General features: G+C 47.7%; 1 protein-coding gene across 2 annotated transcripts in view; it reads left to right on the top strand.

Moving 5' to 3' along the window:
* The window catches only part of Syn3 (synapsin III), a 525,100-nt gene that overhangs the window by 392,145 nt on the left and 115,677 nt on the right, over positions 1-17,278 (top strand). The gene's annotated exons all lie outside the window — the stretch shown is intronic.

Genomic DNA, 17,278 nt, shown 5'->3' with positions numbered 1-17,278 from the left:
AGTGCAGCAGAAGGACCTTGCCTCAAATGAGATGGAACAGCAAGGAAAGACCCGAAAGTTGTCCTCTCACCCCTGTGTGTGCACACAAACACGCACACACACGCACACACACATGCACACAGCTTTTTTTTTTAATTATTTGAGAGCAACAAACAGAGAGAGAAAGAGGCAGATAGATAGAGAATGGACGCGCCAGGGCCTCCAGCCACTGCAAACAAACTCCAGATGCATGTGCCACCTCGTGCATCTGGCTAACGTGAGTCTTGGGGAATCGAGCCTTGAACCGGGATCCTTAGGCTTCACAGGCAAGCGCTTAACCGCTAAGCCATCTCTCCAGCCTCCCACACAGCTTTTTAATAAAGGAATTAAGTATCAACATATGCTGCAATGTGGATAAATCTTGAAAGCACCTACAAGGTAGAAAACCATCAGGAAAATGCACTTGTGTGCAATTGCGTGCGTGTGCATTGTCCACAATCAGCAAACCCACACAGGCAGAACGTAGCTGCGCCGGGGTGTCGGGCTGAGAGGAAGGAAGAATGGAGTGACTTGTCTCAGCACAGGGTTTCTGTCAGAGGGATGAATAGGTTCTGAAATTAGACAGTGGGGATGTCGCCACAGTTGTGTGAACACACTGCAAAGGCTGAACTGTGCCCTCTACAAGAGCACATTTTATTATGCGTGAGTGGCATCGCAATAAAGCTTTTGTTGTTAAAAATTCAGGAGCTGGGGCGATGGCTTGGCTGTTAAAGGCGCTTACTTGGGAAGCCTGCTGGACGGAGTTCAATTCCCCAGATCCACATAAAGCCAGATGCATAAAATGGTGCAAGTGTCTGAAGTTGGTTTGCATTCAGGGGCCCTAATGTGCCAATTCTTTCCCTCACTCTCTCTCTTCCTCTCTCTCTCTCTCCCTCCCTCCCTCCTTGCAAATAAATAAATAAAAATTTTTGAAAATAATTTCAGGCAAAATAGGCTTGTCATGACTCAAGGAAGAGGGGGAGGAAAGATTTTAAGTCACAGAGTAGGTGGGAATACCCTGAGACACCATTTCCCCCGTATACCCCACTACCCCCCAAGGAATAACTGAGGCCTTCATGCCCCACAGTAGATACCATGACACCATAGGGGAGGGCCTCCAGGGTGGCGGGGGCTGGGGCAAGGGGATAGATGAGTATAACCTGCTATATTTCATATAAAATTTTTAAAAATTCAAGCAATACCACTGCAGCTCCAGTGATCAGATTGCATTATATTAAATTTTTAAAATGCAAGGTTTAGAGGAAATGATCAGGATAGCATAGTTTGTTTGAATATTTTTATGCCCAGCAGAAGAAATGCATAGAATCATTCCACATATAAAGAATTATAGAGGGCTAAAAAAATAAAATAAAATAAGGGCTAGAGAAATGGCTTAGCAGTTAAGCGTTTGCCTGTGAAGCCTAAGGACCCTGGTTCAGGGCTCGATTCCCCAGGACCCACGTTTAGCCAGATGCACAAGGGGGTGTGCATGCATCTGGAGTTCGTTTGCAGTGGCTAGAAGCCCTGGCACACCCATTCTCTTTCTCTCTCTCCCTCTCTCTCTCTCTCTTTCTCTCTCTCTCTCTCTGTCTTTCTCTTTCTGCCTCTTTATCTCTCTGTTGCTCTCAAATAAATAAATAAAAATAAGCAAAAAAATTTTTTAAAAAGAATTATAAAGGGCTGGAGAGATAGCTTAGTGGTTAAGGCACTTGTTTGCAAAGCCTAAGGACCCATGTTCGACTCTCCAGACCCCGCATAAGCCAGAAGCACAAAGATGAGGCAAGCGCAAGGTTACACATACCCACTAGGTGGTGCAAGCGTCTGGAGTTCAATTGCAGTGGCTGAGGCCCTGGTGCCTCAATTCTCTCTCCCTCTGACTCTCATTCTCTTGCTCTTTCTAAAATAAAAAAGTATGATAGAAAAAAATCCATCTTATTAATTTAATGATAACTTTGTATTCATTTATTTATTCATTCATTCATTCATTTCCTGTGAGTTGAATACAGTACCACTTGCAGGTAAGGAATAGCAGCAAAATTATTTTTCTGGGAATTGAATCCAGGACCTGTTTCATGCTAGGCAAGCCCTCTACCACTGAGCTACATCCTCCAAAGCACATTTTTTTTAACCACTTATCAGGCTGGGGAGATGGCTCAGAGAAGAAAAGCATTTGCTGTTCAAGTGTGGTGACCTGAGTTCAGATCCCCAGTCCCCGCATCAAGCTGGCCAGGTGCAGTGGCGAGCATCGATAATTCCAGCCCTCCTACATCAAGACAAGAGGTGGGGGCAGAGGCTGGCCTGGCCCATGCCACAGGGAACAAGAGACCCTGCCTCATAGAAAATGAGGACTCACACCTGAGGTTGTGTTCTGACCTCCACGCAGGGCATGAGCATGCCAGTACTCAGACATGATCCCACACAAATGCACACACACACACAGAGAGAGAGAGAGAGAGAGAGAGAGATATTAAAAATCTCATGTCTGGTTTTTGTAATTAGTGAAAGAAAGGGAAACATTTTAAAAAGAAAAAGACAATGTCCATAGCAGTGATCATGGGCAGGGTTGGGCTTGGGGACTGATTTTTGTTCATTTTTTTTATTTATTTATTTGAGAGCGACAGATATAGACAGAAAGACAGATAGAGGGAGAGAGAGAGAGAATGGGCGCGCCAGGGCTTCCAGCCACTGCAAACGAACTCCAGACGCGTGCGCCCCCTTGTGCATCTGGCTAACGTGGGACCTGGGGAACCGAGCCTCGAACCGGGGTCCTTAGGCTTCACAGGCAAGCGCTTAACCGCTAAGCCATCTCTCCAGCCCTTGGGGACTGATTTTTAAGTGAACCATGTTACATTATCCACAGAAAGACCCGGATCTAGGTAGCATTCGAGCTCAGATCCGACAGCTATAAGTGCTGGCTTGCGTGCGCTTTACTCCCATTACAGATGAACCACCTGAGAGCGGAGGTGCTAAGAAGGTTGCCTGAGGAGAATCCAAGCTCACAATATTTGGGTCCAAACCTTTCTGGCTTATGAGCCTGAAGTTACTCCTCCACCAGATTCTGTGGCCCTCCACACGTGGTTCCCCGAACCAGGCAGCTGACAGCGCCCTGCCGGCAGCCCCAAGAAAGCAGTATGTGCCACAAGAGCCCAACAAGGAGCATTCAAGCCAAAGGCTGCGTCTTCTCTCTAAGATGAAGAACTGCATGGGGAGGTAGAGCTCGTATTACCTAGCTGCCTGAAGCCACTGAGGAGACCAACTTTCTACCGGAGGGAACGTGTGTGATGGGAAGGAAATTTGGCCCGGCCTAGGGATGGAGCTAGAAGCCTGTTGTCAAGAGAAGACAATTACGAGCTGCAGAAATGGCTCAGTGGATGAAGTGCCTACCACACAAGTATGCGGAATAGAGTTTGCACGCCCAGAAATGACACAAATATCTAGCCGGTGTGATGGCCCATGTGTTATCCCAGTGCTCAGGAGGGAGCGGCAGAGGACCCCCAGGAGAAGCTAGCTACCTAGACTAGGTGAACTGGCAAGTTCTGGATTCAAACGTGAGACCTTGCTCAAGTACCTGAGGTGGGCAGCGACGGAGGAGGCGCCTGGCACCGAGCTCTGGTCCCCACGTGCGCACACATGCCACACACACGTCTCAAGATCAATTTCACTCGTGGCGGCTCACATCTGTAATTCCACACTGCGGAGGCTGAGGTAGAAAAGAAGGATTGCAAGTTCTAGGTTATCCTGGACCACATAGCAAGTATCAGATCTCACATGGTGAGACTGTCCCAAAACAATGGGGGAAAAAAAGAAAAGAAAGAGAAAGAGAAAAAAAAAATAACTCATCATGGCTGAACCCAGCAGTTATGGATTCTGAGGCCGCTCATGTCCAAGAACATTTCTGTGCCCTGCCATCCGGGGACAGCGTTGTTGCTCTTCTGGGGATGTGGTCTGCACCGTGAGCATCACCTGGAGGACCCCCAGGGGCCTGGCTGGCAAGCCCATGCTTGCTTCACTGGTAAGCTCACCCAGGCAAGAACAAGCAAAGCCTATTTGTGGACAGATGCTGCCAGCCTATCAGGTTGTTTATTTTTTGACTGTTCCGTTTCTCAGGGAAACAGGAAATGTAAGAGAAAGGAATGTTTGCTCTTTTGGTAGGGCAGGTTTAGTTTAATTATTCTAAATATGTTACCAGTATTTTTCCAACACGCAGTAAAAGCAGGAGGGGTGGGTCAGGCAGAGGTGAGTTTACTGGGCAAGGAGACCACAAGCTCTTCTCAACAAGCATGTTCTGTGTGCCCGCCCTGGGTCTGGGGCAGAATAAGAATGGAGGAAGGTGGGCAAGTACTGTATCTATCTTAGGCCTGGTGAGACCACTGAGTGAGGTTGGAGAATGGGTAGTGAGCCGTATTTGTGATGGGAAGTGCATGATGTTGGCCAGAGGAAGGCTGTAACCCACAGGCTTTAGAGATCAGCCACAAACAACCATGTTGCAGACTCACAGCTCCTCAGGGAACCCAACTGGCTGGGAAAGTTGTCAGCAGGCACACAGATCAACAAAAGGTAGAAATGCTAAAAAGGAGAAAGGTGAACAGGCTGTGAGCGGCAGGCAGGTGAAGGCCGACTTCTGGGAGAAGGGACTCTGTGGTCGCGATCTGAAATAAGGACCATAGTTGAATGGATGAATGAAGAGAATTTGGAGCTGCGTTCTGGGCAACTCAACAGTACATGCAAAGACCTTGTTGGATGGGACAGAGCAGGAATTAGGGTCAGAAAGACAGAGGGACTGGGACAGATAGGCTGGTGGGGAACATGATTAAGATGGGGTCTAGGAAGAAGGCGAGGGTCAGATCCCATAGAGCCCTGGGAGCTGTGTCTTGCCGTACTGGGTGGTATTTCGTAGACATCTCCTGACAGTAAAGGACTGGACAGGACTTTCAATGATTATCTTGTGTGAGCTCTCTTCCCTCACCACGGGGGTTTCTTCACATGGGTGGGTAATACTGAGAATCCCAGGGCGAGTCTGCCAGACACAACGCACCAAAGCCAAGGATGGTCCAGGAGACATTGGGAGTTTTCTCTTCTCACTTGTGAATGGACCCTTCTGGAGATGCCCCGACAGAACCCCAGTTCTTGGCTTCCTGCCAGAAGCCTCATCAGGCTCCCTGCTCACAACCAGAGTCTCAGGCTTCCCCCTCCCTCTCCATGCTGTGGCCCAGGTCTGCTGACCAGCCTTTGGTCCCCCTACCCACCCTGCCACCCTGCCCCAAGGGCAGAGAAGATGGCATGGGAACACGTGCACCAGATTCTGGACAGCTCCTGACTTTTATAGCCTGTACCCTAGCAGTGACCATTCAGTGGCCAGGCCCTCTGTGACCAACAGCTGTGATGATTCCGATCCCCCCCCCGCACCCCATCAATCTGGAGGCATTTCAATGAACTGTCTATCTGGAGGATGAGGAAACTGAGTCACAGGGTGATCCGTGACTTGTCTAGCAGCCTTCAGGCACAGGAGCTGGATGTGAACTTCGATCCTCTAGGCTCTAGAGTTCTGCTGTCACACAACCCCCCCCCCCGCCCAGCTTTGTTCTGCGCAGGTGTTACAGCCACTGGTCTCATTCCCATGGGCCTGCTGGCCTCCATCCACCCAATATAGTCACATCAGATGAAGGTGCTGGGTCTGGGCAGCCAGAAAGCACTCTGTCACATATAGCATGATGTAGGGGTAACACCACACAGGAGCCGGGACAACGGGTGCTGGCAGAATCCTGACTGTCCCACTCTCTCCCAGTCTTCAGCAAGTCTCCACCTCGTTTTGCCTAGCTTCCCTGTATATCAAACTAAGAATGAAAGACAGAAGCTACCTCGTTGGGATGGCAAGAAGCTTAAATAAGGCAATACAGGAAACATGCCAGCTTGGAGAAAGAGTCCAGTAGGTAAAGTGATTACATGAGAATGTTAGTTCAATCCCCAAAACCCATATAAAAATTCCAGGTAGGTGGCAGGTGCTTGTAACCCCATCACTGAGAAGGCAGAGAGACACAGGATTTCCTTGAGCAGCCGTCTAGCCTAAATAGTGAGCTCTAGGCTAATGAGAGAGACCCTGACTACAAAAGAGGGGGAGCTGGAGAGATGGCTTAGTTGTTAAGACCTTTGCCTGCAAAGACAAAAGACCCAGATTCAATTCCCCAGGACCCACGTAAGCCAGAACATGTGTCTAGAGTTCGTTTGCAGAGGCTGAAGGCTCTGGCATGCGCGTTTTTGGTTTTTTTTTCTCTCTCTCTCTCAAATAAAATAAAAGAAAAAGTAAAAAAAAAAAAAAACAGGTGACAGCATTGTGAAGATGAAACACATGTTAGTCCTATGGCCTACATGGGCTCACACCTGTACCTGAACACACATGTACCTACATGCACATGAACATGCATGCCCACACAGTGTTTAGTATTTAGCACCGTGGTTCCACACAAAGTCCTCAAGAAATGAAGCTACTAGCCGGGCATTGTAGCACACGCCTTTAATCCCAGCACTCAGGAGGCAGAGGTAGGAGGATCACCATGAGTTCGAGGCCACCCTGAGACTCCATAGTGAATTCCAGGCCAGCCTGAACCAGAGTGAGACCCTACCTGGGAAAAGAAAAAGAAAGAAAAAGAAGAAGAAATGGGAGCTATTGCTGCCATAGCTTCCAAAAGAATCTTCCTAAACCTATTTGTAGGAAGCTGTCCTATGCTTCCAATTCCTCAGTGACTCCCCAGCATTTACAAAATACAGCTCTAAATCCTACCCCTGGTGTCAAGATCCCTCCCAAGCATGTCACCCCCCACATGTGCCTGGTCCCCATCTCATGCCCAGCAAACTCTCCACTGTAACCGACCCTGTCACATCTTTGTTCCCCAAAAATCTTTCAAACTCTGCCAGCTTGCACATGCACTCCTTCACCTGTCGTGGAAGGCTTGCCTGACGCTCACCAGCTATACTTGCTACAGTTTGAATCTAGACTGTCTCCTTCCCCCTCCCCCAAGGTCCATGTGGTGGAGGCTGTTCAGCCTGTGGCACTATTGGGAACTGGCAGAACTTTTAGGAGGTGGGGCCTAGCGGAAGGAAGTTAGGTTACTGGTGGCATTCCTTTGAAGGGGATGTTGGGTTATTGGAACCCTGGCCCTTCTTCCTCTTTTTGCTTCCTGCCTGCCTCAGGGTGAGCAGCTTTGCTTCACTGTGCATCGCATCACAACATGCTGTGTTACCTGAGTCCAAAGGCCAAAGGGCCAAGGGATTATGAACTGAAGCCTCTGAAACCACAAGGCAAAATCAACCTTTCCTCCAGTCAAGTTGGTTCACCTCAGGTATTTTGTCATAGCAATGAAAAGCTGACTGGCATAATACTATGTGACAGAGCGTCTACTTTGGTCTGGGTCTGGTGTGGGACCTGAGTTATAGTGGTAAGTAATACCCAGGTTCCCATCCTCTGAGCACCTGCAGGTGAGGGAGAAGCAGACAGAAAAGAAATTCATATTTAATATTTCATTTATTTATTTAAGAGCAAAAAAAAGGCAGAGACATAGAGAGAGAGAACAGGCACTCCAGGGCCTCTTGCCTCTGCAAACGAACTCTGGACGCGTGTGCCACCTTGTGCATCTGGCTTACGTGGGCCCTATGGAATCGAGCCTGGATCCTTAAGCTTCATAGGCAAGCGCCTTAACTGTCAAGCCATCTCTGGAGCCCAGGAATGCAGATTTAAATGTAAATGGGGCCTAGAAGCACTGAGAAAGCAGAGGGAGCTTTCAAGTGCCACAGAGGAGAGAGCAGGAAGTTCCTAAGTTAGACCAGTGACCAGAGAGGGCTCTCATGACCCTCATCAGAGGCATGAGGTTCAAAGGGGAGTGCCCTCGAACGCAGTGCTCCGACGGCCTACAGGAAAGGGCTGTAAGCAAAGGCCTCAATGCTGCAGGAAGCCTGGTTCACTCAGTAAATGGCTGAAAAGCCTGTGGCTTGGAGCATAACTGGCAGATGGAGGCCCGAGTAAGGAAGACATGGGAACACAGGATGAAGCAGAAGGATGACGGAGCCCTGTACATATGGAAAGGAAGCCCAGCTCCTCCTGAGAGACTCCCCAGCCCTCTTGGGTCCCCAATTTCCCCCTCTAGCTTCTTCCCAGCCTTGCTTCCGCACTGCACTCATCTGTTTTCTGCTACTGTGATGAAATTCCTGAGGCTAGGTGACTTAATAAAGGAAAGAGGTTCACTCCACTCATAGCTTTGATGGCTTAAAGTCCAAGATGGGGTGACCCCCATCCAGTCAGCCCTCAGGAGGGCCTTGTGATGAAAAGCCCACAACAATGGCACTGTGGCAGGAGTGAGAGATCACACCACCACAGCAGGGCCGGAAGCTGAAGCAGCAGCGATGTCCTGGGCTCGGGCTCTTCCTACTGAGCTTGCCAAACTCAACACGGTCCCACAAGAACCCCTGAGAACCCACTAATGACCTGACCCACACTCACTAGGCTCCACCTCGTAGGGTGGTCTGTCACCTCCACACCCCTCTGAGGACCAAGCTTCCCACAGAAACCCTCATGGACACACTCAAGTCATAACAATGGACCTAGCACTGCAGGTACTTGACTCTCCAGGGTCAGGACTGAAGAGACAATGGCCTCCATGTGTGGGAAGCTGAACAGGACCAGCCCCGAGTCCTCGCTGGCCAAGCTGGAGGACGAGGTGGGTCCAGCACCGTCTCCCCGCTCAGCCTGTGGGACTCTGAACCTCCCAAGGGAGTGCCCTGCAGGAACACAGGGCTGCCTCACTGATGTTAACTTCTTCGGACACTTTGGAATCGGGCCTTATCAGGGTGGGGATCTGTTTGCAGAGATCCATCTGCCCCCCCCCTTACAGGATGTCAGGCCTCTTGCCATGGGGCAGTGTTGAACTCTGGAGTGCCCAGGGCCATGGGACCGGGGACAAGGCCTTGTGAAAGGCCTTCCCCAAGGGAACTAAATGAAACTATTGTTGGAAAGGGAAGAGAGAAAATAGCAGACAAGATGTTTTTTGTCCTCTGTGACCCGGCTGCTGTTTGGGGAGGGACATGGGGAAATAGGAATGGCTTTTGGGACCCATATGAACAGCTTGGGAAGGGAGGGGCACAGGGCAGAAGTGGTGGGTGGCTGTGGGACAGTGGCTTTGCTTTATCTGCAATGTAGGGAAGGGGAAGAATGCTAAGGAGCAGTGCACACAAGGTCCAGGTCCTGGCCCAGATGTGACCCTCAGCACAGGTTGTCAGGCTCAGCCTGTGAGATGACACCCTGAGTGGACTCCCTGCATACAGAACTGGGGCATCCACTTCCATTACTGGAGCTCCGATGACTGGTGATGGAAAGCCACTCAAGGTGTCCACGTACGGCCTGCCGCCCTTCATAGAGGCCCTGTCCCAGCCCATCGTAGTTAAGACACGAGTTCGTAAAGACACGTGTACAAAAGCACCTAGTGAAGTACAGGGGTAGACAGCACAGTTACTCGTTCATCCACAGGGCAGTGGCTGAAGACTGTCAGTGTGTGTGTGTGTGTGTGGACCTGGAATACTGTGCAGCCATTGAAGTGATGGGGTTAGGGTCACGTCTGTTAGCACGGAGGACACAGTGTGGCATGCACTGAGGAGTCGGCTAGCGGTGTATCTCGGTGGGGAGGCGTTTCCCTAGCACGAGGCGCCGGGCTCCACCCCAGCGCCGGCAGGGTGGGGGGACGTGCTCCAGAGCAGGGCTAGGGAAATGGCTCAGCGGTACAGCCCTTGCGGCCCAAGCACAAGTTCCTAAGTTCGGATTCCCAAAGCTCATGAGAGCCAGACACTGCCGCAGACGTCTGTAATGCCAGCGCACCTAAGGCATGATGAAGAGACAGAAGAGTCCCCGGACTCGGGACAGCTAAGCCTGGCGAACCGAACCCAGCACCGAACAGAGACCCTGCCTCGCTCAGACAAGGTGAACGGTGAGACCTGACGCCTGAAGTGGTCCTCTGACTTCACCCACTGCTGCACGCACCACACACGCACACACGCACACGCACGCACACCCTAATGTGCACACACACTACTGTATACACCACCAACACACTACTGTACACACCACAAACACACTACGGTACACACCACACACAGACAGCACACCACACATACACAAACACTACTGCACACACACACACACACACACACACACACTACTGCAGATCACACACAAATACTAGGGCACACACAACTATTAGTGCACACACCACACACACAAACACTACTGCACACACACACTAAAAAAGTAACGAGAGCTGTTTTTGAGAAATTAAACACTGACCTTCGTTATCTCTGTGCACACATATGTGCAATGACAGAAGAGGTAGGCAATAGAGAGAAAGACACACCAGGTAGACCAGTCACCTGGGCTGGGAGGATATAAGGCAAGTGCATAGAAAACACGCATGGAATGACATTCAGTGGAAAGACGGCTATCAACTCCTGTCCCAGACGTCACTAAAGACCTCCCTGGTGTTCTCACGGCACGTGGGAACGCGGAGGGTGGCGTAGCATGGACCAGTCCAAACCTAGATTTGGTTCCATGATAAGGCAGGTAATGCTCATCTTGAATTTCTGTGCTCCTTTCAACACTGTTATTTGAATTTAGACAGCGTTACTTAAAACAAGGTCAGGACTAGGAAAATGGCTCAGCAGTAAAAGCGCTTGCTTGCAAAACCTGCCGTCCTGGTTCAGTTTCCCCAGTACCAACACAGTGAACACAGTGCCACATACATCTGAAGTTCATTTACAGAGGCAAGAGGCCCTGATGTGCCCATACTCATTCTCTCTCTCTCTCTCTCTCTCTCTCTCTCTCTCTGTGAGTGTGTGTGTGTGTGTATGTGTCTGTCTGTCTGTCTGTCTGTCTCCTTGCAAATAAATAACCAAAAAAAAAAAAAAACTTTTTTAAAGAGCAGTTTCTGGAAGAATCTCACTCCATCATCCCCATCCCAGCCTAGAGCCAGCCAGTAGCACTTAGTCTTTGTTCTGGTCAATTGCGAGTCAGACTCAGACCCTTAACATCTTTCCAGGTACAAGTCACCCTACTCCCAAGCCAGATCACTCTCCCATTCTAGAACTGCCCTCTTTTGCCACAGTCCATCCTAGCAACCTAACCTCCTTCCTCTGCTTTGGGGGGGGGGTCCCAAAATCTGGCCCTAAATTGGCTCTTCCTTTTCCCCAGCTCCTGCCAGCCCACACCTGATTCTAAGAACACTGTTTCCAGCAAGCTGGAGTATAAAAATGGCAAAGGGAATTTTCCACTCCTGCCAGGAAAAGTCATTGCTTTAAACAACAATTCAAAATGCTTTCTTTCAAATATCTTTCTTAGAAATTCTCGGGTTTTTCTAAATTGATTTTCCATGTCCTATAAATCCAGATATAGCTTCTACTCCCAGAATTTCTGGCAATTAATATATCCCTCCAACTTTTTAAAATAAGGCTAAAGAGCAGTACTTTATTCAAGCATATCAATCTTTTTAGCTATTGAGTTTACAACAGCTTTATTGCAGATGAAATTACATTAAGTATTATAACAAACCATTGCTTTAGATCAGTCTAGATTGATTTTTGCACATGAAGAATGCAAACATCTGAGACTGAGGACGTAGCTCAACTGGCAGAGTGCTCGCCCAGCACAAACAAGTCCTGAGTTCGATCCCCAACACTGCATAAATGTAGTGTTGCACGCCTGTAATTCCAGCACTTGGGAGGTAGAGGCAGGAGGATCAGGAGTTCAAGGACATCCTCAGTTACATTGTGAGTTTGAGGTTAGCCTGGGCTACACAAGAGTCCATCTCAAAAAATGAGATATAAAATCACTGCTTTTTTTTTTTAAGAATCTAATGTCCAAAGCTGGGCGTGGTAGCGCACGCCTTATAACCAGCACTCGGGAGGCAGAGGTAGGAGGACTGCTGTGAGTTCGAGGCCACCCTGAGACTCCATAGTGAATTCCAGGTCAGCCTGGGCTATAGTGAGACCCTACCTCGAAAAATCAAAAAAAGGAAAAGAAGAAAGAAAGAATCTAATGTCCAATGTGAGCAAGCCACAGTATACTATTCACCTTTCGGGAAATTTTGAATCCTGGTCAGAACCTCCCTGTCCCATGGCGACTCCAGCCTGTTCCAGAATGGCCCCCATGCTGCCTTCCACTGCTCATCACGGCCCAGGCCACCTCTCCAAAAGTCCCTGGAGGACAGAAATCCTGACACAACCTTCTGCCTGCCACAGTACGAAACCCAGAGCTGGCCACGTGGTTCCCACTCTGGTAGTGCCCACTGAATTGATTTGATATTGTTGTCTCTCACGGTCATGAGGGAAGAGCAATTATCATATCTCAGATCTACATATGATTCTCCGTGAAGTATGCCTTGAAAGAGAATCTTACTTGAGAGTCAACACACGTGACCTTGACTTCTGGTTCTGCCATGGTGTCCTATGAAATAGTCATTCCACTCCTCAGTTCCTATTAGGACCCATGCATTCATTTTCTATTGCTTCACTAACAAGGCCTCCAGTCCAAACTCAGCAGTTTAAAAACAGTCCCCAGCTATCTCATGACTCTGGAGGTGAGAAACCCAGGAGGGCATGACAGGGTTCTGTGCTCAGGGTCTCAGAGGCCAAAGTCAAGGTGCCCACATGCTGCTGCTTTCTCCCTGGGAATTCGAGATTCACATCCAAGCTCAGGCCCACCATTGGCTGGATTCAGTTCTTTGTGACTGTGGGTCTAAGGTCCCCCTTTCCTAGCTAGCTATCCACCAAGGCTCTCTGTCGGTTCCAGGAAACTTCCCATTTCCCCCCCCCCATGTCCTCCTCCATCTCAAAGCAGAAATGATATATTAGTCTTTCTCCATTGGCTTCCTCTTCTAGCACCTTTGAGACAGCTTTCTGGAGTTTTGTTGTTGTTGTTGTTTGTTTGCTTGCTTGCTTTTAATACAAGGTTTTACAAGATGAAGGCCCATCCAGATAACCTCCTGTTTTAAGGTCATCTATGCTACATTGCATAAGACAACCACCGTACAACTTCATCTGACAAGCTTATCATATCTACAGGCTCCAGAAGTTATGATATGACATCTGTGGCCACTCATAGCAATTATGCTTGCTCTAATGCACAGTGACACAGGGGCTACATCCTATACTGTTAGCTTTGTCATCACTACAAGCTATCTGACAGAAACATCTGAAAAGAGGAAGAAGTTATTTTTGTCTCACGGTTTGAGAGATTTTAGCCCACAATTTGGGCTCCATTGATTCTGTGCCTGTGGAAGGGCCAAACTTCATAGAGGCAGATGAAGGTTCTTCACCTGGTGGTGGGCAGGACACAGAGAGACCAGGATACAGAGAGACAGGAAGTTGGCGGGGAAAGATGGGCCTTCAAAACACACACACCCCGTGACCTCATTCTCTCACCAGCCCCTACCTTCCACATCTTCAGATTGTCTACTAAATCTATGAGTCCATCGGTGGATTAAACTACTGATTAGGTCGGAGCCCACATCATCTCCTTATAGGCACGTGCTGAGGAGTGCTTTTCTAGCCCCTCAATCCAGTCACATTGACAATCAAAATTAACCCAGAGTCTTCCAGATTAAGATTGCCAACCTGCAATCACCTCTGACCCCTCCTCTGGCATGGTCTCCTGATTAACTTGAGTTGTGACTTCAGCTCTTTCCTTCTTAGACCATGACGTGGTCTAGCACCTTCCCTTCTCAATTTCAACACTGTTAGCTAAGTAGTTGATGTTCCTCGTTTTCTTTCCACCCTGCAAGTTAAGCATCACCAGTCCCTTTTGCAGATTTGAAAACTATGGTTCACAGAGGTTAAACATCTGGCCCAAGGTTAAACAGAGTGGCTGGAAGAATCACTGGCCACATCCTTGCTGGTTCCAGGCCACCAGTAGAGCATGTGACTCTATTGGGAGGGGCAGAGGGAAGAAAACACCCACCTCCCCCTCTAGCTCCAACTTCAAATGAAATTGAAGCCAAACCCCTAAGCTTTGTGCTGCTGGGGTGGGGGAATACCTGCGATCTCCTTGGAGGCTGTCGTGAAAGTCCCTGTTGAAAACAGCCTCACGCTGGCCAGATTAATATCATGTAAGTCTTTCAAGGTCAGCTATTAGGACTTCTTTCTCTGTTCTTGAAAGCATAAGTTGATGCAACCACTTTGAAGTTCGATTTAGCAACATCAAACAAACTGTGGTGAGTGTTCTCCAAACCCAGTAATTGCTCCCTAGAGAAACTCCCCACATGCTCAGAGGGGGTCATGTCTAAGAAGGATTGTAGCAGTGATGTTTGTAGTTGGAAAAATAGAAACCAACTAAATGTTCACCAGCATGAAATGGACAAATGGTGCTATATTCAAGAAATGGAATGCTGCACATTAATGAGATAAATTAGTTACAAGAACACCAACATACGTGGATCTCACACATAGGCTTAAAAAACAAAAGATTCTTTGGCACCACTTACGTAAGATTTAGAAATGCACACTACTGCTTAGTAATCATGTATAATAATATGAGCTAATGCAAGGGACTAATAAACTAATGCATTAGTTATCTCCAGAAATGGAAAGGAGTTACATCAGAGAAAGAATTACATCATGGGTGTCAATGTCTTGGGGGGTGTTTTATGTCTTAATCAAAGTAACGGTCACAATATTGCTCTTGAAAGCTTTTTGTTCAGATATGACATATTTCATAACTATTAAACTAACAAATGATAACCACCAGAAACATTCTCATCACATAATATGAGGTAGAAAGACCAGGAAACAAAATTGGATATGCACTATACTCTCAATTTTTGTTTTAAAAAAACAGAATAAATCAAAGAAAAATGTTTTATCTTTTTTTTTCCCAGACCAGCAGTCAATGCACCAAAATTGTCCAAAGTCTGAGAACGAACGGTTGCTTCTCTTTTTCTATGCTTAACACTATACTACATTTCAAACTTTGAGTACATATTGCTTTTGAAATTAAAAAAATAAAACATTGCTTCTTATTTAAAGGATCAATTTCATCACCCTGTGTTTTGAAGTATGGTAACTTTTAGCCTCAAATTTAAGTGGGAAACGGGAAATTATTCACATCAAGCTTGGAGTCTGACATAACTAGGCTTAAGCACTCAGTTCTCAGGCACCTTGAGTCTCAATTTTCTGATCTATAAAATGATTTAATAATAGTAATAATGGTACTTTCCAAATTGCCTGGAAGGTGCCATTATGGGTATAGAATGAGATGATGTGCTAGTGACTTTTCTTACTGTTGTGACAGAATACTTGACAGAAACAGCTTAAAGGAGGAAGGATTTATTCTAGCTCACAGTGTCAGAGGTATATCAGTCCACCATACTTCCTGCAAGAAGGACCTGCCTCCTTCCTGTCACCCCCTCCCACCGTTTACCACCTCCCAATTATGCCATTTTTGTCTCTTCATTGACAACTTCCATACTTACAAACAATAAACCATGGTAATTCCCTCTCCTCCCCCCACTTGCCCCTTCACAAATCTGGACTCTATCATCTCCCCTCCCTCTCTCCATTAGTCTCTCTTTTATTTTTATGTCATCATCTTTTCCTCCTATTACAAGGGTCTTCTGAATATAGGGCTAGGCACTGCAAGGTCATGGATACTGAGGCCAATTTCTGTCTGGATGATTGCACTGGAAGCAGTCCAACCCTTTCTTTGGCTCTTATATTCTTTTGGCCACCGCTTCCGCAATGGACACTGGGCCTTGGAAGGTGTGACAGAGATGTTTCAGTGCTGAACGCTCCTCTGTCACATCTTCTCAGCACTATGGTGCCTTTTGGTCCATCCCAGTGGTCACTGCCAACTGAAAAGACAAGTTTCTCTAACAAAAAGTGAGAGTAGCATTAATATATGCATATGAACATTAAGTAAAGTGCTTACAGGGAAGTTTGGTGATCATAATATATGCATTTAGCCAGACAAGGAGCAGGCATTATACTCCTAAGGATCATGACCTCCCCTACCATAGGCTTTTGATTAGATTTTCAGTACCAGGCAAGTATTCCCTCCCATAGAGTGGGTCACCAATCCCATTAGAGAGCAGTTGGTTTCCCCCATAACAGACATGCCATATTGTACTCATTGGCTCATTTGGCCTGGCTGGCCAGACTTAAGGCTTGCAGCATCCACTGTTTTCACCACTGATATTTTTTGTCTCCCATAGGGCTGCATGCAATGCAGCTTTTTGCAGCTTTATGTCAGCTGATCTGTAGGGAAGAGGTTTTTAGCTCAGCCCCAGTTTGATTTCTCAGTGGCCTTGCAGCCCAAGCATGTGTAGTCTTCATCAATAGGGTCTTATCATCTACTCCTGGTAGGAAACCAAGAGCCTTTATGCCATCATATTTTGAATCTATAGAAGGATTAATTCCTTTATTAGGTTAGGCCCTTGTGATCTAATCATCTCAGAGACCACCCAGAAGTGTGCTTTATTAATCTCCTACAGAGGTTGTTTTTGTGTGTGTGTATTTGTCTTGGCATATGGCATAGCACGTGTGGTATGATGTATGTTGTGCGTGTGCAGATTCACATGCCCTGAGTGAACACACACAGAAGCCAGAGAACATCAGGTGCCCCCCCCCTCACCCATGTGTTACCTTCAGACAGTGTCCTCACATTTTTGGGAGCCCCAGTGATTCTCTGATCTCTGCTCCCCACAGAACAGGGTTCCACAATGTGGTCATGCCCAGCTGCTTATGCAGAGAATCAAACTCAGGAGATCTCATGTGATCTCAGACTATCTCTGGACCATTTGGGCCCTTATGCTTGTGACATGACCCAGTGAGCCATCTCCCCAGCCATTCTAGGTATTTCTTAATCCAATCCAGTTACCAACCAAGACCACAGGTGAGGTCATACAATGACTTGTGACCACAGACAGCCATTGGGCCGTAGATTGGTCTGATACTAGGCACACCAGGAAGGAAGAGCTGGGTTCATCAGGGTGCCTCGGGTGCATAAGGACAGGTAGCATTGTCATGGAATGATCCTGAACAGGGTAACAGACATATGTGCAGCCTGGAGAGAGGAGGGATGTGATGATCTGACACATCTATCCACATAGAAGAGAGTGACATTGTTATGACACAATGAGAAAGGAGAACCTTTGCCCACAAGCAAACCAAAACAGACTCCTGGAAACCAAACCCTTCAAACAACATAGGAGCAACAAGAAGGAGGTAGCTCCAATGT

This window comes from Jaculus jaculus, chromosome 6 (genome assembly GCF_020740685.1).
Source record: "Jaculus jaculus isolate mJacJac1 chromosome 6, mJacJac1.mat.Y.cur, whole genome shotgun sequence".
Classification (NCBI taxonomy): Eukaryota; Metazoa; Chordata; class Mammalia; order Rodentia; family Dipodidae; genus Jaculus; species Jaculus jaculus.
Note: the sequence above shows the minus strand (reverse complement) of the source record. Positions and strands in the feature narration are given on the sequence as shown.